Here is a 27,213-nt window from a genome sequence, read left to right as displayed (position 1 = left end):
GCCTAACCAGATTTCAAACAGTCACTATAGCTGGCTTTATCATTAGAAAATGTGGCAAGTGGAATATATGTGTTGCAGGGTGTTCTGATGGAAGTGGACACCTTCACTAGGCCGACTGAGCTAGGGAACACAACTTGAGTAAAGTCAATTGCATAGCCTCACTCAGGACATTTCCTGAAGTGAGGGACTCCAGGTCAGCCCACAGCAAAACCCAAAACAAAGCCAAGTCCTGGCCAAATGGTTAATATTTTCTTCAGAATCCAGGTCAGCAAGCCATTGTAGTTGCTGCCAGCATGCAGACTCAAAGCAGCAAGAATCCCACTAGACCTAAATTAAGTAAGAGAACTCATAGTCTAGTATCTAGAAGAGTGCATGCCCTGGAAAGTCAACCTATATCTGGTTTGGAACACTGAAATTGCTGAGCAACATCCAAATCAGAACCAATCGAAACAAATGGTCATCCAGTTCTAATGGAGGCAGATACTAACACGGCTGTTTCAGTGATTGAGGAACCAGTCTTTAACAAAATTCACTCTGGACTCTAACCCTTAATTTTGAGCAAGATCTCGGCTAGACTGAGAATCTATATCAGCTGAAACAGCTGGTGGTGATGGGGGAAATCAAGGGAACCACCACAACCGGAATTGAAACCATTTTGGGCCCAGAGAGACCAGATCACTGTAGCGGACACCATATTATTATGGGGAGCGAGAGTGATTGTCCGGAGCAAAGGTCACCGCTAGATACTGCTGAAATCCACCAGGGTCTTCCAGGAGTTTCCAAAATGAAGATGTTGGTAAGAAGTGAAGTCTGGTGGCCAGGATTGGATGCAGACATCGCTGTGGTGGTGGGCAGTGCCCAGAGTGCCAAGGACAAAATTACTGCCAACACCTGCCCCACATTTATGGGAAAGGTTGCGTAAACCCTGGGCTCAATTACATGTCGACCATGCAGGTCTTTTCATGGGTTCAATGCTCTTAGTCAGTATGGATGTTCACTCAGAATGGCTGAATGTGTATGGAGTTCACTTATCAAATATGGAGACGATGATCAAAAAAAACTGAACACATCACTTTCAATACTTTGAAGGCAGACTTAAAGCAACAGCTTACAGATTCACTCGGTACCAAACTGTCCCAATTCCTATATGATTATCAGATCACCCATCATACAACTACAGGGATAGCTCCAGCAGAGTTGCTAATGTGAGAGGATTCTGCACCTGGTTAAATCTGTCCTTCCCAGACCTTGGGAGGAGGGTGAAATAGAATCAGGAAGCCAATACTGGACACAAAACTCTGCTAAGCGAGATACACAGTTTACTTCAGGGGATAGAGTTTGTTGTAGGAACCATGGCAATGACCCTGCATGGATAAGAGGCTTGGTTGATGTGAAGTCAGGGTCAGTGATATATAAAGTTTGGTAGGAGCAACAGTCTTGAACAAGCATATGGACCATCTGAATGCTGCAAACTCACAAACAGTGCAGGAGCAAAACATGCCTGGGCTTGTCTTGAAGGGCTTGTGCCCGAAACGTCGATTCTCCTGTTCCTCGGATGCTGCCTGACCTGCTGTGCTTTTCCAGCAGCACACTCTTGACCCTGGATCTTCAACTGCCTTTCCAGCTTTTCCAGAACATGTGGGCTCTCTCTGTTTATCAAGCGTTGAAGATACCTTAGGGTCTGAGATGGACATGGCGGATGTTGCTGCCTTCATGCTTTTGCTGCCTGAAGAGGACAATGAATTTCTTCCAAGGCTCCCTGGGCACAACAGATGAGTTACTGAGCATTTCATGTTGCCTGTATCAGAGGCAGAGCGGCAGGAAGCTGACCTGGTGCTAAAAGGTCCCAGAAGGAGCGACAAAATAAAGGCTTATCTCCTTGGATTCAGTTCAGAAGAGATGTATTGACTTGTAAAGAGGTGCCACCATAGGAAGTGTGAAACCTGTGCCCACACCTCCCCCCTCACCTCCATCCAAGGCACCAAAGGATCTTTCCACATTTGACAGAAATTTGCCTATTCTTCCATGCACTTATCTACGGTATTCGTTGAACCGGGGATACAGGACATCAACTTGCGGATTGTTTCTGAGATCATCTCTGGGACACCTGCACCAGGCAGCCCCACCACCCCATTGCTGAACACGTTAACTACTGCCCCCCCCCCTCCCAATCCACCAAGGACATACAGGTGCTGGGCCTCCTCCATCGCCAAATCCTACCACCCGACGCCTAGAGGAAAGATACTCCATCTTCTGCCTTGGGACACTGCAACCACACAGGATTAATGTGGATTTCACCAGTTTCCTCATTTCCCCTCCCCCAACCTTATCCCAGTCTCAAGCCTCCAAGTCAGCACCACCCACTTGATGGTCCTACCTGTCCATCTTCCTTCCTTCTCATTCACTCTCCCCTCCGACCTATCACTTTCACCGCACCTTCATCTACCTATCACATTCCCAACTACCTTTCCCCCAGCCCCACCTCCTCCCATTTATCCTTCAACCCCACCCCGGTCCACAAGCCTCATTCTTGATGAAGGGCTTATGCCTGAAACATCGATTGTCCTGCTCCTCAGATGCTGCCTGACCTGCTGTGTTTTTCCAGCACCACACTCTCGATTGTAATGAGGTCAGCCAAGTGGACCTCATCAAAAATAAATTACCTGATTGTGACTGTTAATCTGATCCAATTAGAGAGCCCTAGCTGACAGATATAAACAGGAGTGTCAGGTTCACTCTGAGAGCTGGCTTTGTAAATGAAGGGTGACTTGGTAATGGGATACTGGCCTCTGTAGAGTTATTTCAGCATTCATTTGAAGAGGGCTAGAATACGAGATCAGGGATGTATTGCTAAGGCTGCGTGTGGCTCTGGTCAGACCTTATTTAGGATATTGTGAGTATTTTTGGGACCTGTATCTAAGAAAGGATATGCTGACGTTGGCGAGGTCCAGACAAGGTTTACAAGAATGATCTCAGGAATGAAGCCCTTGTCATATGAGAAGTGGTTGATGACTCTGTCTCTTTGTAGTTTAGACGAAGTGGGGGGTGAGGAATCTTGTTGATACTTACATAATATTGAAAGACCTGGATAGAATGGACATGGAGATTTTCCACTAATCCTCGGCACAACATTGCGGGCCGAAGGACCTGTTCTGTGCTGTACTTTTCTATGTTCTAGTAGGAGAGACTAGAATCCAAGGGCAAAGCATCAGAGTGAAGGGTCGACTGTCTAGAACTGAGATGAGGGTGGTGAATCTAAGGAACTCATTACCAAAGAGGGCTGTGAAGGCAAAGTCATTAAGTGCATTTAAGACACCCAGATGGGTTATAGAGTCAGAGTTATACAGCATAGTAACAGACCATTCAATCCAACCTGTCCATGCCGACCAGGTTTCCTAAATAAATGTAGTCCCATTCGCCAGTATTTGGCCCTTATCCCTCTAAACCCTTCCTATTTATACACCTGCCCTGATGCCTTTTAAATGTTGCAATTGGACTAGCCTTCAGCACTTCCTCTGGCAGTTTATTCCATACACACACCACACTCTGCATGAAAATGTTGCACCTTAGGTCCTTTAATATCTTTCTCCTCTCATCTGAAACCTATGCTCTCAAGTTTTGGACTCCCCTACACTGGGAAAAAGACTTTGGCTATTCACCCTATCTGTGCCCCTCAAGATTTTATAAACCTCTATAAGGTCACCCTCAACCTCTGACACTCCAGGGAAAGCATCCCCAGTTTATTCAGCCTCTCCCTATAGCTCAAACCCTCCAAACCTGGCAATATCCTTATAAATCTTTCCTGTACCCTTTCAAGTTTAACAACACTTTTCTTACAGCAGGGATACCAGAACTGAACGCAGTATTCCAAAAGTGGCCTAACCTATGTCCTGTACAGCCACAAGACATCCCAATTCCTGTACTCAATGTGCTGACCAATAAAGGCAAACATACCAAATGCTTTCTTTGCTGTTTTTAAAAGGGACCTAAGGGGCAACATTTTCATGCAGAGGTTGGTACGTGTACGGAATGAGGAATGGTGGAGGCTGGTACAATTACAACATTTAATCGGCATCTGGATGTGTATCTGAATAGGAAGAGTTTAGAAGGATATGGGCCAAATGCTGGCAAATGGGATGAGACTTATTTAGGATGTCTGGATGGCATGGACAAGTTGGACCGAAGGGTCTGTTTCTGTGCTGTGCATCTCTGTAACTCTATGACTCTATCTACTGCAAGAATATTTGCCACAAACTTTTCTTATGGTGATTTTCACTGCCTGTGCCAGTTAAGAAAAGCCCAAGCTGTTAGAATAATTGACTGTAGTATCAGTCCCAAGGCTGACCACAGGTAGATCAAACAGGTGATATGCATCCAGCGACATGATACACAATTTAACCTCAGCAATGGGGGAAGTCACTGAGTTAGTAATCCAGGCCAATATTTAGAGGATATGAGTTCAAATTACATCAATCAAGTTTGAATTCATAACTTCATCATCTTTCTCACTCAACGGCAAAACCACCAACATACAGCAGCCCAATGGTATGTCAGGGCTACATCTTATAAAGTACAACATGCCATTGATGCCAGAACATTCAGGCTTCAAATGGTCATTGGACAGGAATTTGTTATCTGGGCAGTAGTCATCCAGGGCATTAGGTGATCATTCAGAAGTCTGGGATGGTATTCCAACCTTCATGCAGCCACCCATGTATCTGATGACCACACAAGCATCTTATTCCTTTTAAACACCAACTTGTTGTTTCTCACCTGTGCATTGTGACTTCTGTAGCAAAGCTCAGCAAAATCCAGGATGCAGGATGGGGAAAAATTTAGCTATAACAGGCTACTCCTTTTTTTTAGATTAGATTAGATTACATTACAGTGTGGAAACAGGCCCTTCGGCCCAACAAGTCCACACCACCCCGCCGAAGCGCAACCCACCCATACCCCTACATTTACCCCTTACCTAACACTACGGGCAATTTAGCATGGCCAATTCACCTGACCTGCACATCTTTGGACTGTGGGAGGAAACCGGAGCACCCGGAGGAAACCCACGCAGACACGGGGAGAACGTGCAAACTCCACACAGTCAGTCGCCTGAGGCGGGAATTGAACCCGGGTCTCAGGCGCTGCGAGGCAGCAGTGCTAACCACTGTGCCACCGTGCCGCCCACAATTTTTTGAGGTATTCTAGGTGTTGGAGATGACATCCTTGAATTCCAGGAGCAGCAGTTACTGTTTTATAAGCTGTTGCGTTGTTTTGGAACCTTGGGGAGAAAAAAATCAAAACAACGGCATTTTTAAAAGGAGGAAGGCAGACAAAAGTCAAGAGGCAGTATATTCCTGTTAGGGTGAAAGGAAAGGCTGGTAAGTGTAGGGAATGCTGGATGACGAGTGAAAATGAGGTTTTGATGAAGAAAAAGGAAGCAAATGTCAGGTATAAACAGGAGAAATTGAGTGAATCCTTAGAGATGTAAAAAGGCAGTAGGAGTACATGGAGGGCAAAAAGGGGACATGAGATAGCTTTGGGAAATAGGGTTAAGGAGACTCCAAAGGGATTCTATAAATATAATGAGGACAAAAGGGTAACGAGGGAGAGAATAGGACCTCTCAAAGATCAGCAAGGCTGCTTATATATGGAGCCGCAGGAGATGGGTGAGATACTAAACGAGAATTTCGCATCAGTGTTTACTGTGGAGAAGGACATTGAAGATATAGAATGTGGGGAAATAGATGGTGACATCTTAAAAAATGTCCATATTACAGAGTGCTAGATGTCTTAAAATGCACAAAAGTGGATAAATCCTCAGTTCCTGATCAGGTGTACCCTAGAACTCTGTAGGAAGCTAGGGAAGTGATTGCTGGGTCCCTTGCTGAGATACGTGTATCATCAATAGTCACAGGTGAGGTGCCGGAAGACTGGAGACGGGCTAATGTGGTGCCACTATTTAAGAAATGTAGTAAGGACAAGCCAGAGAACTATAGACCAGTAAGCCTGACATCGGTGGTGGGCAGGTTATTGGAGGGAATCCTGGGGGACAGAATTTACATGCATTTAGAAAGGCAAGGACTTATTTGGGATAGTCAGCATGGCTTTGTGCATGGGAAATCATGTCTCACAAACTTGAGTTTTTTAAAGAAGTAACAAAAAGGATTGATGAGGGCAGACAGGTACACGTGATCTATTTGGACTTTAGTAAGGCATTCGACAAGGTTCCTCATGGGAGATTGGTTAGCAAGGTTAGATCTTATGGAATACAGGAAGAACTAGCCACTTGGGTACAGAACTGGCTCGAAGGTAGAAGACAGAAGGTGGTGGTGGAGGGTTGTTTTTCAGACTGGAAGCCTGTGACCAGTGCTGTGCACAAGGATCGGTGCTGGGTCCACTACTTTTTCTCATTTATGTAAATGATTTGGATATGAATATAGACAGTATAGTTAATGAGTTTGAAGATGACACCAAAATTGGAGGCGTAGTGGACAGCGAAGAAGGTTACCTCAGATTACAACAAGATGGGCCAATGGGCCGAGAAGGGGCAGATGGAGTTTAATTTAAATAAATGTGAGGTGCTGCATTTTGGAAAAGCAAATCAGAGCAGGACATATACATTTAATGATAAGGTCCTAGGGAGTGTTGCTGAACAAAGAGATCTTGGAGTGTGGGTTCATAGTTCCTTGAAAGTAGAGTTGCAGGGAGATAGATTAGTGAAGAAGGCGTTTGGTATGCTTTCCTTTATTGGTCAGAGTATTGAGTGTAGGAGCTGGGGGGTCATGTAATGAGGACATTGGTTAGGCCACTTATGGAATACTGTGTGCAATTCTTGTCTGCTTCCTTTTGGAATGATGTTGTGAAATTTGAAAGGGTTCAGAAAAGATTTATAAGGATGTTGCCAGGTTTGGACGATTTGAGCAATAGGGAGAGGCTGAATAGTCTGGGACTGTTTTCCTTGGAGCGTCAGAGGCTGAGGGATTTATAAAATCATGAGAGTCATGGATAGGATAAATAGACAAAGTCTTTTCCCTGGGGTGGGGGAGTCTACACCTTGAGGGCATAGGTTTAGAGTGAGAGGGGAAAGATATAAAAGGGACCTAAGGGGCAACTTTCTCACACTGACGGTGGTATGTGTATGGAATGAGCTGCCAGAGGAAGTGGTGGAGACTGGTACAATTACAGCATTTGAAAGGCATCAGGATGGGTATACGGATAGGAAGAGTTTAGAGGGATATGGGCCGGATGCTGGCAAATGGGACTAGATTAGGTTAGGATATTGGGTCAGCATGGATGAGTTGGACCGATGTGCTGTACATCTCTATGACTCTATGACTGTAATTACAGAATGAAATCCACACTGCTAACTGACACAGCAGTGAACCTGCACAATTACTGTACTTGCTGTTGAATTCAGGTATCGCGGACATCGGAGTGCATCTGGGAAAATTAACAAACAGTGAAATTCACAACTGATCTTGGAGGAACCTGTTCGGGAGAGGTCACAGCACAGAGACAGATAAGTGAACAGATTTAAGTATTGCCTTGGGGCCTTGTATACATCTGCAGTAGTGAGTAGAGAGGGTTCTTTCTTGATTATATGTTTTATTGAGATATGTCTCTTGATTAAACTTAAAAACGTTAGCCATAAGTATTAAGTTGACAGTGCTATTTTCTGGGTCTGTAGATTGAAAGAAGCAAAAATGGCCCTTAGTAGAGTGATATGTTCTTCTTGTCAGATGTGGGAGTTTAGGGAGAGTTTGCGTGTTACTGAGGATTATATCGGCAATAAATGCTGATGGTTGCGAATCCTATCAGATCGACTGGAATGGTTGGAAGTACAGTTAGAGACAATGAGGAATTTACAAGAGCAAGGGAATGTTATGGATGGCAGTTATAGGAAGTGAGAAAAGTTGCAGATACAATCACATAGATGGGTTAACTCCAGAAAAGGTAAGTGAGGTAGAAAGGTAGTGCAGGAGTCTTCTGTGGCTATTCTCATTTCAAACAAGTGTGCTATTTTGGAAAATGTGGGGGGTGGGGGGTGATGGATTCTCAGGGGAATGTAGCACGAACAACCAAGTTTCTGGTATTGAGACTGGCTCTAATGCAACAAAGGCTTCCAAGAGATCAATTGTGTTTGGGGACTCTCTAGTCTGAGGTACAGACAGACGTTTCTGTGGCCAGCAGTGAAAATTCAGAATTGTGTATTGCTTCCCTGGTGCCAGGATCAAGGATGTCTCAGAGAGGGTACAGAATGTTCACAAGAGGGAGAGGGACCAGTAGGAGGTCATTGTAAACATTGGAACCAATGACATAGGAAGGGAAAAGGATGTGATTCTGAAGCTGCGAGCTAGTGAGGGTAGGAATAGGAGGATAGAGCAGATGAATGCATGGCTGAGGAGCTGGTGTATGGGAGAAAGATTCACATTTTTGGATCATTGGAATTTCTTCTGGGATAGAAGTGACCTGTACAAGAAGGACGGATTGCACCTAAGTCGGAAGAGGATTAATATACTGGCAGAGAGATTTTCTAGAGCTGCTCAGGAGGATTTAAACTAGCAAGGTGGTGGGACCCAGGGAGATAGTGAGGAAAGAGATCAATCTGAGACGGGTACTGTTGAGAACAGAAGCGAGCCAAACAGTCAGGGCAGGCAGGGACAAGGTAGAGAACAAGATAGGACTGATAAATAAACTGCAATTATTTCAATGCAAGAGGCCTAACAGGGAAGGCAGATGAACTCAGGGCATTGTTAGGAACATTGGACTGAGATATCATAGCAATTACAGAAACGGGCTCAGGGATGGGCAGGTCTGGCAGCTTAATGTCCCAGGATACAAATGCTACAGGAAGGACAGAAAGGGAAGCAAGAGAGAAGGAGGACTGGCATTTTTGATAAGGGATAGCATTACTGCTGTATTGAGGGAGAATATTCCCTGAAATACATCCAGGGAAGTTATTTGTGTGGAATTGAGAAATAAGAAAGGGATGATCACCTTATTGGGACTGTATTATAGACCCCCTAATAGTCAGTGGGAAATTGAGAAACAGATTTGTAAGGAGGTCTCAGCTATCTGTCAGAATAATAAGGTGGTTATGGTAGGGGATTTTAACTTTCCAAACATCGACTGGGACTGCCTAATGTTTAGGGGTTGGATGGAGAGGAATTTGTTAAGCATGTACAGGAAATTTTCTGTTTCAGTATGTGGATGTACCGACTAGAGAAGGTGCAAAACTTCACCTTTTCTTGGGAAATAAGGCAGCGCAGGTGACTGAGGTGTCAGTGGGGGAGTACTTTGGGGCCAGCAACCATAATTCTATTAGTTTTATAATAATGATGGAAAAGGATAGAGCAGATCTAAGACTTGAAGTTCTAAACTTGAGAAAGACCAATTTTGACAGTATTAGGGAAGAACTTTCAAAAGCTGACTTGGGGCAGATGTTCACAGGTAAAGGGACGGCTGGAAAATGGGAAGCCTTCAGAAATGAGATAATGAGAATCCAGAGACAGTGTTTTCCTGTTCGGGTGAAAGGAAATGCTGGTAAGTACAGAGAATGCTGGATGACTAAAGAAATTGAGGGTTTGGTCAAGAAAAGGAAGGAAGCATATGTCGGGTATAGACGGGATAGATTGAGTGAATCCTTAGAGTATAAAGACAGTAGGAGAATACTTAAGAGGGAATCAGGAGGGCAAAAAGGGGACATGAGATAGTTTTGGCAAATACAGTTAAGGAGAATCCAAAGAGTTTTTACAAATACATTAAGGACAAAAGGGTAACTAGGGAGATAATAGGGCCCCTCAAAGATCAGCAAGACGACCTTTGTATGGAGCTGCAGAAGATGGGGGAGATACTAAACGAGTATTTTGCATCAGTGTTTACTGTGGAAAAGGACATGAAAGATATAGAATGTAGGGAAATAGATGGTGACATTTTGAAAAATGTCCATATTACAGAAGAGGAAGTGCTGGATGTCTTAAAATGCACAAAAGTGGATAAATCCCCACGACCTGATCAGGTGTACCCTAGAACTCTGTGGGAAGCCAGGGAAGTGATTGCTGGGGCCCTTGCTGAGGTAATTGTATCATCGATAGTCACAGGTGAGGTGCCAGAAGACTGGAGGTTGCCTAACATAGTGCCATTATTTAAGAGATGAGGTAAGGACAAGCCAGGGAACTATAGACCAGTGAGCCTGACGTCAGTAGTTGGCAAGTTGTTGGAGGTAATCCTGAGGGACAGGATGTACATGTATTTGGAAAGGCAGGGACTGATTAGGGATAGTCAACATGGCTTTGTGCATGGGAAATCATGTCTCACAAACTTGATTGAGCTTTTTTAACAAGTAACAAAGAGGATTGATCAGGGCAGAGTGGTAGATGTGATCTATATGGACTTCAGTAAGGCATTCAACAAGGTTCCCCACGGGACACTGGTTAGCAAGGTTAGATCTCATGGAATACAGGGAGAACAAGGGGTGACATGGTGGCTCAGTGGTTAGCACTGCTGCCTCACAGCACCACGGACCTAGGTTCAATTCCAGCCTTGGGCGACTGTCTGTGTGGAGTTTGCACATTCTCCCCGTGTCAGCGTGGGTTTCCTCCGGGTGCTCCGGTTTCCTCCCACAGTTCAAAGATATGCTGTTCAGGGGAATTGGCCATTCTAAATTGCCCATAGTGTTAGGTGCATTAGTTAGAGGGAAATGGGTATGGATGGGTACTCTTCAGAGAGTCAGTGTGGACTTGTTGGGCTGAAGGGCCTGTTTCCACACTGTAGGGGATCTAATCTAATCATTTGGATACAGAACTGGCTCGAAGCTAGAAGATAGAGGGTGGTGGTGGAGGATTGCTTTTCAGACTGGAGGCCTGTGACCAATGGAGTGCCACAAGGATCAGTCCTGGATCCACTACTTTCCATCATTTATATAAATGATTTGGATGTGAGTATAAGAGGTATAAGTTAGTAAGCTTGCAGATAACACCAAAATTGGAAGTGTACTGGATAGCAAAGAAGGTTACCTCGGATTACAAATGGATCTTTATCAGATGACCAATGGGAGGAGGAGTGGCAGATAGAGTTTAATTTAGATAAATGCGAGGTGGTGCATTTCGGGAAAGCAAATCTTAGCAGGATTTATGCACTTAATGGTAAGGTGCTAGGGAGTGTTGCTGAACAAACAGACTTTGGAGTACAGGTTCATAGCTCCTTGAAAGTAGAGTCGCAGGTAGATAGGATAGTGAAAAAGGCATTTGGTATGCTTTCCTTTATTGGTCAGAGTATTGAGTACAGGGGTTGGGAGGTCATGTTGAGGCTATACAGGACATTGGTTAGGCCACTGTTGGAATACTGCATGCAGTTCTGGTCTCCTTCCTATCGGAAGGATGTTGTGAAACTTGTAAGTGTTCAGAAAAGATTTACAAGGATGTTGCCAGGGTTGGAGGATTTGAGCTCTAGGGAGAGGGTGAATAGGCTGGGGCTGTTTTGACTGAAGCATTGGAAGCAGAGGGGTGACCTTATAGAGGTTTATAGAAACATGTGTGGCATGGATAGACTAAATAGACAAGGTTTATTCCCTGGGGTGGGGGAGTCCAGAACTAAAGGGCATGGGTTCAGGGTGAGAGCGGAAAGATATAAAAGAGACCTAAGGGGCAATATCTTCATGCACAGAGTGGTACGTGTATGGAATGAGCTGCCAGAGGAAGTGGTGGAAGCTAGTACAATTGCAACATTTAAAAGGCATCTGGATGGGTATATGAATAGGAAGGGTTTTGGAGGGATATGGGCCGGGTGCTGGCAGGTGGGACTAGGTTAGGTTGGGATATCTATTTGGCTTGGACAACTTGGACCGAAGCGTCAGTTTCAGTGCTGTACATCTCTATGACGTCATAAGATATAGGTGCTATTGTTCTGGTGTCTGTAAATGTTACCCAGAGTCCTAGAAATTGCCAGGACTTGTTTTACTAACCATGGTAGGACTGTGAGGGTTGCTCATTCAAGCCTGCAGTAACAAGAAATGATTATATATGAGAATGCAGACTCCATATACAGTGCACCTTCACTGCAAGATATGACCAAAGTTATCATTCAACTTCACAATCTTCATTGAAGCCTGAGCTGCCAGACACAAAAATATTGGAAGTACAGGAACGGCAACGTCATTGTACAATCTTTAGAGTTAATAATCAGAAAATTGTGCTTTCTTTTAATTTGCACGAGATGTGAGTGTCGCTGGGTAAGCCGCAATTTTTGCCCAACCCTAATTGCCATAATGATTCCCTCTCTTTTTGTTCCTGCTAATCTCTTTTTCTTCTTTGTGGATCTCTGAGGTCCATGTTGACTTCCAGAACCGATGTCAATCGGTTGCTGCTATCAGCATCAGTACACCAATGGACCCTCGGGGCAGCTCCGCCCACACACAGCCACACAGCTGGGAGGAAATATTCCGCTCCTCTCCCTACCTGGCATCCAGTAACTGTGAGGCCTGCAAGCCTTTTGTTGTGGGTTCATTGCCCTCTAAAAAGAGCACGTGGTATATTGGATCCTTCATCCTCAGGTAGAGCCATTCGCCTATTTTATAAATAGTTCTGACCTGTTCAAGATTAAAGAAACTACCAATGATATTTAGAAAGGAACTGTCAATCTACACTTATTTACTTTTGGGGAAAAAAAGTCATTCATGATTTTGCACTGAAGAGTTTGAAAAATGGAACTCTTAATTTCTCAGACGATGGAGTTTGAATGTCCACGATGGTACAAAACAGATTTAGAAAGATGATACAAAAACTGAGAGATTATAACAACTGGAAAGGCCCCCTGGCAGAGCGTCCTCTCAGCCTGGTGCAGTGTCCTCAACCTAGAGTGGCAGTCTCCAGGGATCTCCCAGCCTCATGATCCTCAAGGTGAAACCCACTGCGGTCTGGAACCAGGGCCCAGTGTGGACTGGAGCTGGGTGCCAGCATGGTCTGGGTTGGAAGACCATTGTTCTAAATGTCTGTTTCTGCAATGCTGGACACTCTATTTCTCTACTTGCTGAGATCTTGTAACTAAAGAAGCTGTATCTTTATACCTTTTTATCGAAGTTGTGCTGTAAGTGACCACATATAAACTTTTCATGATACTCACTGAGTATGTGACAGTAAAGGCTAATTCTAATTCTAAACAGATTTGGACTCGTTGCAGAACAATAGAAGGGTGAAGTGTGAACTGATGGAACTATTTAAAAAGGGTTCAATATGCAAGAAATAGAAAACAAAATCCCAAAACTATGGATCATAATTACAATGTTGCTTTCACCACCCTTCCCTGAATGTTGGGAAATTAGCGGAAAGCAATTTGACAGTAGTTTGAGCTGATAATACTGTGTGCTAGAACATCATTCTCACTAATATGTGGTAAATGCACTTCCACAGTATATTGGAATGAGTTGTGTGATTGCTGCCTTTAACACAAACCCAGTTTTCTGTGATCTGAATAAAAAAAATTATACTCCTGCATTTTGGTGAGAATCAATCTGAAAGAAGAAATATTGGGAAGTTTAAGTGTCTAATGGCAATGAAATGGTGTCAAATTTAAACCACAGTTTAAATTAAATTCTAGGTGAAATCGTTCAGCCTAAGATGAATTGCAACTTTATGCTCTGGCCACAAATAGATAACTAGGAAATGAATGGCTGCTCAGGTTAGTCAGTGGGAAACATTGGGGGAGGGAAAGAGGGTGAAACAATGATGACTCGTAATTGCTTTATCACTTTGTTATTTTCTCTTACTTCAGCTCTTTTCCTCCCCCTTAAAAATCCTTTTATTAAAGAAGTAAATAAGTATCTTGTAAATGTCTACATGTAAGTACTAGTTATCTTTTTGTTTTATCTAATCTCAGTTTGACTGCAGTTTTAATAGTCCAAAAGCAGTGTCAAATTAACATTTCCAAACATTTGCTAATCGCAAAACAAGGGAACAATACTGACTATTGTTTTGCTAATGCTTAAAGAGGATGTGCTAAAGACACATATCATAGTGAGATGTTCAGTGAAGGCCCTCTAACCACTAAGTATTTAGCATAACATGGAAATCTAAATTGTAGCATTTATTCAAAAAGAAACTGATTAGCTCATTGCTCAGGAATCTGATGTCAATCAGGCATTTCCTCCTGAATGTGAAACCACTCAGTTTACTTTGGTCTCTTCATTTATTGACTAGAGCAGCAGTGACATCGATTGCGGCCCCACTGCTGCACAAATGAATTTCCTGCTGCCTTTGCAATGGTGCAAACTTGCCTTAAGAGATTTTACAGAGCCATTTGCTGGGTGTGATATGACTGGCAGCAAACATAAATACTGACACCAGGCCCCTAACGTCCAGGTTGCAAGTATCAGCAGTATATGTCTCGTTCCTTAGAACTAACTGGTATTCCAGTAATGGAACTAGTTCTCCTAACATAACCAGTAACCACCAGGTGAACAGAGTGCTGTAGGAACACCATCCAGGACTAAACAGTCTGCTTGATTGGCATCTGTCCACCAGGGGTGGCACAGTGGCTAGCACTGTTGTCTCACAGTGCCAGTGATCTGGGATCAATCCCTGCCTCGGGCAACTATCTGTGTGGAGTTTGCACATTCTCCACATGCCTGCATGTGTTTCCTTCCACAATCCAAAAATGTGCAGGTCACATGAATTGGCCATGCTAAATTGCCCATAGTGCATTAGTCAGGAGTAAGTACAGTGTAGGTTAGGGGGATGGGTTGCTCTTCAGAGGGCTGGTGTGGAGTTGTTGTGCCAAATGACCTGTTTCCACACTGTAGGGATTCTAATCAAACCACCTTTAACAATCACCACCAACGCACAATGTCAGCAGTGTGTACCACTGACAAGATGTACAACAACAACTCACCAAAGCTCCTCAGACATACCTTTCCCATGATCTTTATTAAATAAAAGCAAATTATTGCAGATGCTGGAATCTGAAACCAAAAGAGAAAATGCTGGAAAATCTCAGCAGGTCTGGCAGCAACCTCTACCTCGCAGAGGCTGAACGCCAACTCTACCTCTACCTTGCAGAGGCTGAGCGCCAACTCTCAGATTCCTCCTCCTACATCCCCCTGGAGCATGACCACACCACTGAGCATCAAGCCATTGTCTCCATAAAAAAACCCAATGCAAGCTTCAACTTCTCATCCACACCCCTGCCCACCCTCCACCTTCCAACAGTCCCAATCCCTCGAACCCCATCTCTTCCAGCCCCAGCCCTTGCCACGTGTTCACCATACCCTCTGACCTTCCCCTCTTTGAGGCTGAGTGTGCTGTTCTCAGCAAAGGACTCAGCTTTGTACCCTTACGTCCCCACCTCAATGAATTCCGGGCTCGACATGATGCTGAGCTCTTCTTCCGTCGCCTTTGCCTTCGTGCTCACTTCTTTGGGCAAGAGTCCTCCCCCCGCTCCACAGATCCTTTCATATCCCTCCAACATTCCATCTCTAATAGGATACCCCCGCCAGGACAATATCTTGCCCTCGATCTTTTCATTGACAATTGTTGGCGGGACATTGGCCGCTTTAATTTCTCTGCCCCTCTTACCCATTCCAACCTCTCTCCATCTGAACTTTCTGCCCTTCGCTCCCTTAGGTCCAACCCCAATCTTGTCATCAAACCTGCTGACAAAGGGGGTGCTGTTGTTGTCTGGCGTACTGACCTCTACCTCGCAGAGGCTGAGCGCCAATTCTCAGATTCCTCCTCCTAACTCTCCCTGGAGCATGACCACACCACTGAGCATCAAGCCATTGTCCCAATAAAAAAAAAGCTTTGACAAAGGGTCAGTTAGACTCGATACGTCATCTCTTTTCTCTCCTTACAGATGCTGCCAGACCTGCTGAGATTTTCCAGCATTTTCTCTTATGGTTCCATGATCTTTCTTGCCTAGGTCAAGGGCACTGGATGCACGGGAACACCAATTGTCTGATTTGGAAATATACGGCTATGGGTCAAAATCCTGGAGCTATCTTCAGGAAGTCCCTACACTTCAAGGATTCTTGCAGTTTAAGAATGCAGCTCGTCACTACCCTTTCCAGGGCAATTAGGGATAGACAAGAAATGCTGGTCTAGTCTGTAGCTCTCACAATCCATGAATAAATAAAAAATAATAAGTCTTTAAGTTTTTAATTTATTGAGACAACAGGAAATAGTTGGCATTTCCACTGGCCAGCAAAAGAATACAAACTACATTATAAGTGACCTAGATGTTTACACATTTCCATTTTCCTTAATCTATTGTGAAAGCAGGGGACAAAACATCTGCAACACAAATTTCCAGCTCGGCAAACAGAACCACAACAACGAGCACCCGAGCTACAAATCTTCTCACAAACTTTGAGCTTTATATAAAGTCAAATATACTGTATACTGCAACCTTTTCTCATTGGAACGACAGTTTGATTTTTGGGAAATATCTGACACCAAGTGGTCATAAGTGGGATGTGCATCAGACTACACCTTCAGTTGTCATATGTTTTGTGTGTGATAGTGTCATACAACGTGAAGCCGGACTAATCAATTTAGTTTTTTTGAGCCTGTTCCACTATTCAAGGTGATCATGGCTTCTCTGTGACCTGTCTCCATGTGCCCACATTTGGTCCATATCCCTAAAAATCCTAGATTTGAAATTCACAATTGATCTAGAATCAATTATTGAACAAAATGTTCCAAATTCTACGAAGATTCTTCAACCAGCAAAAATAGTTTATTTTTATGAACAGTATCAGTTTCCATAAAAACTTTAATCAAGGCCATGTCTATTGACACACTGCGCCTACTCACTATGCACAGCTTTAAATTCCCACATACATATTTTGAAAGGGTTTAGCTATAAGGAGGACTGTGAAGATGGGCAGAGAGGCAACTGCGATGAGGGGGCTCTGAGGAGTAAAGGGAAAGAGGAGAGAGATGAGAGGAGAGGGAGAGAGGGATGAGGGGAGTGGGAGGGGGCGAGGGATGGAAGGGAAGGGAAGAGTGTAGAGGAGGATGAGTGAGGGAGGTGGTGGAGGACAGTGGGGCTACTCTCCCCATCACAACCCCTCCTCCTACATCAATGCATGCTCCCATTCTCCCCTCAGCACTGCCCATATGACTACTCCTCTGTGCCTGTTCTCACTTTCCCCTCCCCCATCCTCATTCCCCTCTACCCCAGTCCTCACTTCCCTCTACGACCCAATGCCCTTCTCTCAACCACACCCTCACCCTCCCTTCCTCCATCCTCATCTCCTCTGTCCCCACTGCCTCACTCCACACCCCATCCTCACTTCCTCCTCCTGTTCCCGTCCTTGCCTCACTCCCCTCCCCGATGACTTCATTATCCAATCCCCCTAAGTCCTCACTTCCACCTCTCCCATTCTCAGACCCCCTCTTTACCTCATCTTCTTATCATATCCTCACTCCTCCCACCTCCCCCCTCATATGGGAATGTTTGAGTTTATCATGCATGGTTGTATAAAACCAGAAATGTGTGTCTTGATCCCTCACTTAGTTTCAGAGCTTCTTTCTTAAAAATGTCAATTCTGCAACTGTGTGTTTCACATATTCCAGGTAGGCTGCCTGGGTTTGTCAGGTGAACACAGCACCCATTTTAGATAAGTAATGTCTTTATTAAAAACATTTTTTAGTCCATGAAAGTCTCTGTATTAAAGCCAAATAATAAAAATTGAATTTTGATGGACCATTTTCAGTATGATTGCAACAATATCCTGAAAGATGTGCATCTGGACCTCTAGAATGTCCCAATGTAATGACTATGTGGTAATTGCCTAGGATCTTGACATTTCCAACTGGCAATTATGAAATGTCTGGAACTGTCTGAAAATGACCCAAATTAGGAGTACAAATCTGATACTTTAGAGGGTTCCAATGTATTTTCCATAATAGTTTCCCAATGTACTTTCCACCCTAATCCCTCAGTCACCTGGCACCCTATCTCCTGAACATCCTATCCCTTGCCCACCAGTCACCCTACTCCCTCATCCTCTTGGCACCCTACATCATTATCCACCTGCCAACCTATTCCCTCTCCCACTGTCAAAGTGGCTTTGGGAACTTTAAGCATTTTATTTACTGGAATACTGTAGCCTTTGTCTGAAAAAGAGATTGAGCCCTGTTGGCTCCAATGCTGATCCTGCACTGAGTGAACTTCTAGTTGGTTTCTCAGGATGGAAGCATCCAGATCAGGCTAATCTTAGAAGTCCAGCTGTATACATTACCGACAGGAAACTGGAAAATCTTTAACAGGATTACCGTTGATTGGATCAGTTTAGATGATAATCAGAAAATCTGGGCCTTATCACTAGACCTCTTTAGATGGCCATTGTTTCTAGATGTTAAAAGTTTAGAAAATACTTTGATCAATCTTTTTCAGGAAACTATTTTCTTCTATCTTCTACTTGTACCAGGATATGTGACTTAATTTGTGTTGTTTCCCCCTTTTCATATTCACTGCGTTTTTTCTATTACACAGTTTTCAGTTTTTTTTATTACAACCTCAGCCTTTTGCCCCCATGGCCTCGTCTTTCCCATTCCGCCCTCAGTGCCTCACAGGGCAGCTGATAGTTTGTTCACCCTGACTGCTTCATTTCACCCACTATGTATAAAATAATATCTTCAAATTTGTTGTAATCATGGAAAAAAGAGCTTGAGGTTTCTGCTGTGCATGTTATGTATTTGAAAGAGACAAAATTGGGCAATCTCTTCCTTACAATGAGTATGCGAAACACCGTCAGTTTAAAAAAGTTTGCCTCTCATGTCTTTTAAAAATCTTTTTCCTCTCGCCTTAAGAAAATGCCCCCTCACCTTGAAATCACCCATTCTAGGGAAAAGATACCTATCATTAACCCTACTCATATGCCTCATGATTTTATAAACCTCTATGAGGTCACCTTTCAACCTTCTACGCTCCAGTGAAAAAACTCCCAGCCTATCCAGCCTTTCCTTATAACTCAAACCTTCCATATTCAGCAACATCCTGATAAATCTCTTCTGAACTCTCTCTAGCTTAATAATATCCTTCCAATAACTGAGTGACCAGAACTGGACTCCAGAAGACGCCTCATCAATGTCCCATACAAACTCAATATGACTTCCCAACTCTTACATTCAAAGGACTGAGCAATGTAGGAAATTTTGCTTTTAATCACCCTGTCAATATGTGATGCAAATTTCAAAGAGTTATATACCTAAACCCTTGAGCCCTCACTCTACAATACTACCCAAGGCCCTACCATTTATTGTATAAGTCCTGTCCCTGTTTGTTGTACCAAAATGCAATACCTCCCATTTATCCAGATTGAACTCCATTTGCCATTTTTCAGCCCGTTGACCCATTTGATCAAGATCCCTTTGTAATTTTAGAATACCTTTTTCACTGTTCTCTATGCCACCCATTTTGGTATCATCCACAAACTTACTAACCATGCCTTCTATATTCTCATTCAAATCATTTACACAAATGACAAATAAACGTAGACACTGTACCGATCTCTGTGAAATACCACTAGTAATAGGCCTCTAGTGTGAAAATCAATTCTTCACCACTACTCTCTGTCTCCTGCCGTTAAGCCAATTGTGTATCCAATTGGCAAGCTCACCCTGACTCCCATGAGACCTAACTTTATTAATTAGTTTACCATGTGGAACCTTGTCGAAAGTTTTACTAAAGTACAAGTAAATAACATCTACTGCTCTGCCTCATTAATCTTTTCAATAACTTCCTCAAAGAACTCAATCAAATTTGTGAGACATGATTTTCCTTGCGCAAAACCATGCTGACTACCCCTAATCAATTCTTGCCTCTATAAATGTCTTTAAATCCTACCTTTCAGAATCAAATCCAACAATTTACCCACACTAGAAGTCAGACTCACAAGTGTATTGTTCCCTGATTTCTCCATACAATCCTTCTTCAACAAAGGCACAACATTAGGCACCCTCCAGTCATCAGGCATCTCACCCATAGTTCTAAACGATGCAAATATGTCTGCAAGGGGCCTTGCAATTTCCTCCCTTATTTGCCACAGTGTTCTGCGATACATTAGATCAGGTCCAGGAGATTTATCCACCTTTATATTCTCTAAGACTTTCAGAACTTGCTCTTTTGTAATTTGAATTTTTTTTAAAAAGTCAATATTTATTTCCCTGAGTTCTTTAGTCTCCATTTCTTTCTCCATACAAAATATCCATTTAGTATCTCTCCCTTCTAATCTAATCTAATCCCTACACTCCCCGAGATTCCCTAAACTTCCTGAGATCCCTACACTCCCCGAGATTTAAAAAGTGGGCGGCACGGTAGCACAGTGGTTAGCACTGCTGCTTCACAGCGCCAGAGACCCGGGTTCAATTCCCGCCTCAGGCGACTGACTGTGTGGAGTTTGCACGTTCTCCCCGTGTCTGCGTGGGGTTTCCTCCGGGTGCTCCGGTTTCCTCCCACAATCCAAAAATGTGCAGGGGTTAGGTGAATTGGCCATGCTAAATTGCCCGTAGTGTTAGGTGAAGGGGTAAATGTAGGAGAATGGGTTTGGGTGGGTTACGCTTCGGCGGGTCGGTGTGGACTTGTTGGGCCGAAGGGCCTGTTTCCACACTGTAAGTAATCTAATCTAAATCTAATCTAATCCATCTCCTGGGTTTCAACACAAAGGTGACCTCTTTGATCTTTAAGGGGCCCTTCCTGTGGATTGAACATCCTGAGGAAGTGGTAGATATGTCACAGTTACAACATTTTAAAGATATGTACATGAATAGGAAAGGCTTGGAGGGATATGGGCCAGGAGCAGGCAGGTGAGATTTTTTAGCTTGGGATTATGTTCAGCATGGACTGGTTGGACCGAAGGATCTGTTTCCATGCTGTATGATTCCACGACTCAGAGTGAATCAAATCTTTTCAAGAATGGTAACTGCATTTGACAAAGAGATAGCAAAGCTATAGCAGAAGGCAAGTGTTCGAATACCTTGCTTAATACCATATGCAATGTTCATTGCAAATTTGGTGGCTGTTCAGTAACCTTAAAGTACTCATGGAGGCGCAAACAATTTGATCTCTTTAAGTCAACATGAACAACCATTTTCTTTCAAATTTTCAGGGAAAATGTTTTGATATCACCTGAGCGTTACTTTTTATTCCAGACATCAATCTTAAGCTTCATATTTATGTATGGGTGCACCTACCTTTAATCTCTTTCATGATCCGAAAGACCATGTGAACTTCTTTTCTCAGCTGGTGGCACAGTGGCTCAGTGGTTAGCTAAGATAAGAGAAAGGGGTGGAGGCTGATGCAACAAAACAGCATTGAAAGAATGCATAATACTCAGAAAAAAGGATATGCAGGAGCCATGGATAACTGTTCGTTCACAATCAAAGAAAATGTCCTGCATTTGTGTCAAGCTGCAGAACTTGTCAAAAGCCAATTTCTGGGTAAAATGTACAGACCAAAGGTAGAAGACAGAGAGTGGTGTGGAGGGTTGTTTTTCAGACTGGAGGCCTGTAACCAGTGGAGTGCCATAAAGATTGGTGCTGGGTCCACTACTTTTCATTATATATATAAATGATTTGGATGTGAGCATAAGAAGTATAGTTAGTAAATTTGCAGCTGGCACCAAAATTGGTAGTGTAGTGGACAACAAAGAAAGTTACCTCAGATCACAATGGGATCTTGATCAGATGGGCCAATGGGCTGTGGAGGGGCAGATGGAGTTTAATTTAGATAAATGTGAGGTGCTGCATTTTGGGAAAGCATATCTTAGCAGGACTTATACACGTAATGGTAAGGTCCTAGGGAGTATTGCTAAACAAAGAGACCTTGGAGTGCAGGTTCATAGCTCCTTGAAAGTGGAGTCACAGGTAGATAGGATAGTGAAGAAGGCGTTTGGTATGCTTTCCTTTATTGGTCAGAATATTGAGTACAGGAGTTGGGAGGTCATGTTGCAGCTGTACACTACATTGGTTAGGCCAATATTGGAATATTGCGTGCAATTCTGGTCTCCTTCCTATCGGAAGGATGTTGTGAAACTTGAAAGGGTTCAGAAAAGGTTTATAAGGATGTTGCCAGGGTTGGAGGATTTGAGCTATATGGAGAGGTTAAATAGGCTAGGGCTGTTTTCCCTGGAGTGTCAGAGGCTGAGGAGTGACCTTATAGAGGTTTATAAAATAAGGGGCATGGATAGGATAAATAGACAAAGTCTTTACCCTGGGGTGGGGGAGTCCAGAACTAGAGGGCATAGGTTTAGGATGAGAGGGGAAAGAAATAAAAGAGACCTAAGGGGCAACTTTTTCACGCAGAGGGTGATGCGTGTATGGAATGAGCTGCCAGAGGAAGTGGTGGAAGCTGGTACAATTGTACATTTAAAGACATCTGGATGGGTATATGAATAAGAAGGGTTTGGAGGAACATGGGCCAGGTGCTGACACTTGGGACTAGATTGGGTTGGGAAATCTGGTCAGCATGGACGAGTTGGACTTAAGGATCTGTTTCTGTGCTGTACATCTTTATGACTCTAATTAATCTAACATTTGTTATTGGGAAATGCTAAAACTCTTTCAAAGGAGGTAGTCGAGCAACATCCATTAAATCATTACAAAATCAGGCAGAGTCAAATGATTTTGTTATAGGGAAATGGTGTTTGAAAACATTGTTAGAAATTGTTAGGAAAATGAATTGTGAGGACGATACAAAGAGTATACAAATGCACAGGATAACCGGTGAACATGGAACTGACAGCGTAGTGGCAGTCAGCAGGAAAGTGAAGTTGAAGATTAGACATGATCTTATTCGAGGGCAGAATGGTCTACTCTTGCTCCTAATTCATATGTTATAAAAACTTGGCAGATGGAGTATAACATGAAAAAATGTGAGGTTGTCCTTTATGGCATGGGGATTAAAAAAACAGAATATTATCTAAATGGAGAGAAATTACAGAATGCTTTGATATATTTGGATGTCCTTGTACATGAATTACAAGAAGTTAGTATGTAGCTACCATACAAATCATGACAAATGGAGTGATGACCAAGGGGGATTGGAGAGGAAAGGTGAGGAAGTCTTGCCACAGCTCCACAAACACGATGAACTCCAAATGAGCCCCCTTCAGGCTACAGGTCTTCCTCCAGCACTGGAGTTGACAGGTTTGCAGGTTGAGAGCGGCATAAAATTCACTTGAAAGTCTCCTGGCCACTTAACTGCCAGCCTCTGACCTGACAGGTTTTTTTGTGAGCAGGTAAGCGAGGCTTGGTCTAGCCTGCCCATTCTCACCCGAAAGCAGACAAGTTACGAACTATGTAATTTTCTACCAGACTGCAATTTTGCGTTCAATGGTGGGGGTGAACCCCAGTAATTTAACCTTTTCAAGTCAGAAAGGAAGTGGATGGGGGGTGACGAGGGTCAGTGTCTCCATCGCTGATCCCCACCTCTCCCCCAACTACCTCCATCAAAGTCTTTCCCATCACCCCCAGATTCTCATTCCCTCCCTCTGTGGCTTTTACAACATGATTTCCTCCGGGGCCTCACCTCCTCCCCTGGTTTACAGTGTAGTTTCAGCAGTGGCCACCACTCTCATTGGCATTACATTAGATTAGATTAGATTACAGTGTGGAAACAGGCCCTTCAGCCCAACAAGTCCACACCGACCCGCCGAAGCAAAACCCACCCATACCCCTTCATTTACCCCTTACCTAACACTACGGGCAATTTAGTATGGCCAATTCACCTGACCCTGCACATCTTTTTTGGATGGTGGGAGGAAACCGGAGCACCCGGAGGAAACCCACGCAGACACGGGGAGAACGTGCAAACTCCACACAGTCAGTCGCCTAAGGCATTGCTGGGCCCAGAAAATTGCTGCTAAAAAGATTGCAGGAATAGTGAGGGATGAGGTCCTGCCTGCATCTCCAGATTTGTTGCCAGCAGTGGAAAGTGAATCAAATAAGGCAATGGTCAATAGCAGCAGGCTAACCTGCAGATCTGGACTTCTGTTGCCAGCACTATGGAGGTTCCTCTTTTCCAATCACGCTCACTACTTCATCTTCAATGCTACCCTGAAGCTAACTACCATTGCTCCTGGAATAGCTTTGTTGGTATTCGATGGATGATGAGGGTGATGGTAGGATGCGTTGAGGGTGACAATTGGACAGCAATTAAGCATTTGCATAATTTCTTCCAATGGAGTGATGGCTCTTTTAATTTTATTATGCTTCCATTGTCAACATTTTTCCCTTTCCTATTTACAGACTCCTGTTCCCAAATATCTTGAACGTGGGAACTAAATGTAATATAGAGGAACCTCGATTATCCGAATACCAATTATCCAAAAATCGAATTATCCGAAGAATATCTCGAGGTCCCTACAGAAACATTATATCAAAGATGTGTGTCCAACACTGATCAAGTATTTTGTGATACAGGCACCATCTCCAAATGACTGACCTCCCATCCTCTCTCTCCCCCTACACTTTCCCTGGAGTTCTACAGATGGGTGTACGCTAAATCCCCCTTCCCCAGATAATCTCTCCAACATTGTCCTGTACAGGGCAAACGTGGAACCTGTCAAAAAGTTGCAGTAAAAGATTGTGTGTGTGCACGCACGCGTGCATATAGCTGTGTGTGCTATTTGGAGACTCACCCCACAAAGGCAGCAGCGTTCTTGTTGTTGGTGTCCAGTCCAGTTGCCCCAGAGAGGGGGGCAGCAGTAGATGGTGTTGTATGGTTTTGGGGTGGGAGGCAGGGGGCGGTGATGGATGGTGTTGGGGAGTAGAGGGCAGTGTTGGATGGTTTTGGGGTCCAGGGGTTGTGTTAGATGGTTTTAGGGGGGGTGGGCTGGGGGCGGAGTTGGACGGTGTTGGGGGCGGGCAGGGGTGGAGTTGGATGGCTTTCGGGGACGGATCAGTGTTGGACGGTGTTGGGGGCCGGGGGGTTGTATTGGATGGTTGTTGGGGGGGGGGGGCTGGGGGCAGAGTTGGACAGTATTGGGGGACAGGCGGGGATGGATTTGGAGGGCTTTCGGGGCAGGGGAATGTTTGGACGGTGTTGGGGGGCGGGTGGGGGTTATTGTTGGATGGTTTTGGGGGCTGGGGTGTTGTGTTGGACGGTTTTAGGAGGGTGGGGGGCAGAATTGGGCTGGGGGCGGTGGGTGGGGGGTGCAGTGTTGGGTGGCCGGGTCTCACGCGCTGTGTGCTGCTGCAGTCTCCGGAACGGGGAGCAGACTTTAAAAACTCCGAGCCCCGGATGAAAGACATCTAACCGATTAACCGAATAATCAATTATCCGAACAAAATAGTGCCTGCCCATCTCGTTTGGAAAATCGAGGTTCCCCTGTATTTCCAAATTAGTCATTTGGTGGTCGTGAACTTGAGTCCTAATGAAAATAGACAGATTTTGTCAAAGTTTTCATCTTGCATTCATCAGGACATTTCCAAGAAAACCATCTTCATGGTAAACAACAATTTTATACTATTTCGGAACCTCGTGCTGATAGGTTGGTCGGTGGGCCACTTGCTGTACTTGCCAAATTTGCACGCAGTGTCCAATATTAGATGTGACTTTGCAATTAGTCAACATTAACAAAATAATCCCAAGTGTACTAGGAATTATGCTGACACCAATTTAAGATTGTCAGTTGGGCTCACAATGTGTTGCGTGTACATGTTTGTTTACTTGCATGTACTGGAGGCTACATACTGCATATGAAAAGACAGGGCCTGTTCTCTGCAGACAGAAGGAACATCAACATCTACTGCACTGTTAGAATTTAATACAATTGACAAGAGCTGTTCTGTCATTCTTCAGGACCATGTTCCAGCCACTATGTCAATATGATTGGTGCATTGTCCATGACAATGCCTCTTCCAATCAGTTAGAAATCACACAACACCAGGTTATAGTCCAACACATTTATTTGGAAGTACAAGCTTTCAGAGTGTTGCTTCTTTGTCAGATAGCTCTGAAAACGCGTACTGGTGTTGTGTGATTTTTAACTTTGCCCACCCCAGTTCAAAACCGGAACTTCCACATCATGTCTACCAATCAGGGTCATTTGTCAACGAATTAGCATGCTCTTTTCATGCAATTTAAAAAATGTTCTCTTTTCCAGTGTTGTGATGAATTCAAGATAATAGATTTCAACAAAATGTTTCTTTTTTGGCAATTTCCAAAAGTGCTGGTGACAGAAACTAGGTGGGAATGCAAGTTGTGAGGAGGATACAAAATAGCTTCAAGGTGATTTGGACAGGTCAAGTGAATATGCAAAACATGGCACATGGAATATGACGTGAATAAGTGTGTAATTATATACTTTTGTAGAAAAAAACAGAAAGACAGCGTAGTTCTCAAATGGTAAGAGTGGGAAGAGTTGATGTCCAATGGGACCAGGATGCTTTTGTTCAGGAGTCACTAAAATATACAGGTGCAGAAAACATAGAAAGACAAATGCTGGGCTTCATCACAAAGGGATTGAAGTATAATAGTGGAGATGTCTTGCTGCAGTTGTATATAGCCTTGGTGAGTTGTTATCTGAAGTACTGTGTACAGTTTTGGTGTTCTCATCTAAAGAAGGACACAGATGATATCGTGGTTCAAAATACACAGTGGCAGCAGGTGAATTCAATCCTAAAAGTCCCCAAATAAACACCAAAAATGATCTCATGGGGGTGAACAATGGCAGAACAGTCAATCCCATAAACAGAAGGGAAGAAAATAATGAAGAAACTCTCCAATCACAGACTGGGCCGCTCCTGTGCTTGCTGCTCATTAGCTCCTTTTCGGCAGCACGTATGGGACTTGTGATGAGACACGACAGCCTTGCTCACCATGGCAGAGCCAAGCACATCACAGCCTTGATCTACTGTGGGCAGCTGAAGGTTTTCTTGGAGAATTATCCAGAGATGGTCACTTATGCTGAACAGGCAAAACTCAGGATAGGTTCTGCAGCTGAGTGAACTGAACATGGACTATAAATTGACCTGGATTGGCCATATAAAAGTTGTGGCTACAAGAGCAGATCAGACTGTAGTTAAATCAGACCCTCTTGTTGCTTCAAACACATGTAAATGTAGTCTTTTACAAGTAAGAAGTGCCCTTTCATTTTTTTTTGGATGGAGTCAAATTCCAATGTTTGCTTGTTTTCTTCTTAAAGGTATTGTACAGAACCAAACTACATCTGTGACTATGTATGTGCATGTATAAATTAATAAAATATATATTTGAAAT

At 43.8% G+C, this 27,213-nt stretch overlaps 1 long non-coding RNA gene across 1 annotated transcript in view; it reads right to left on the bottom strand.

The window, feature by feature from the left end:
- LOC122549667 (uncharacterized) overlaps positions 1–27,213 on the bottom strand; it is a 178,705-nt gene that overhangs the window by 4,464 nt on the left and 147,028 nt on the right. The gene's annotated exons all lie outside the window — the stretch shown is intronic.

The sequence above is a fragment of the Chiloscyllium plagiosum genome, unplaced genomic scaffold (genome assembly GCF_037043375.1).
Source record: "Chiloscyllium plagiosum isolate Xiang-an unplaced genomic scaffold, Cpla_swu_hap1 HiC_scaffold_5, whole genome shotgun sequence".
Taxonomy (NCBI): Eukaryota; Metazoa; Chordata; class Chondrichthyes; order Orectolobiformes; family Hemiscylliidae; genus Chiloscyllium; species Chiloscyllium plagiosum.
Note: the sequence above shows the minus strand (reverse complement) of the source record. Positions and strands in the feature narration are given on the sequence as shown.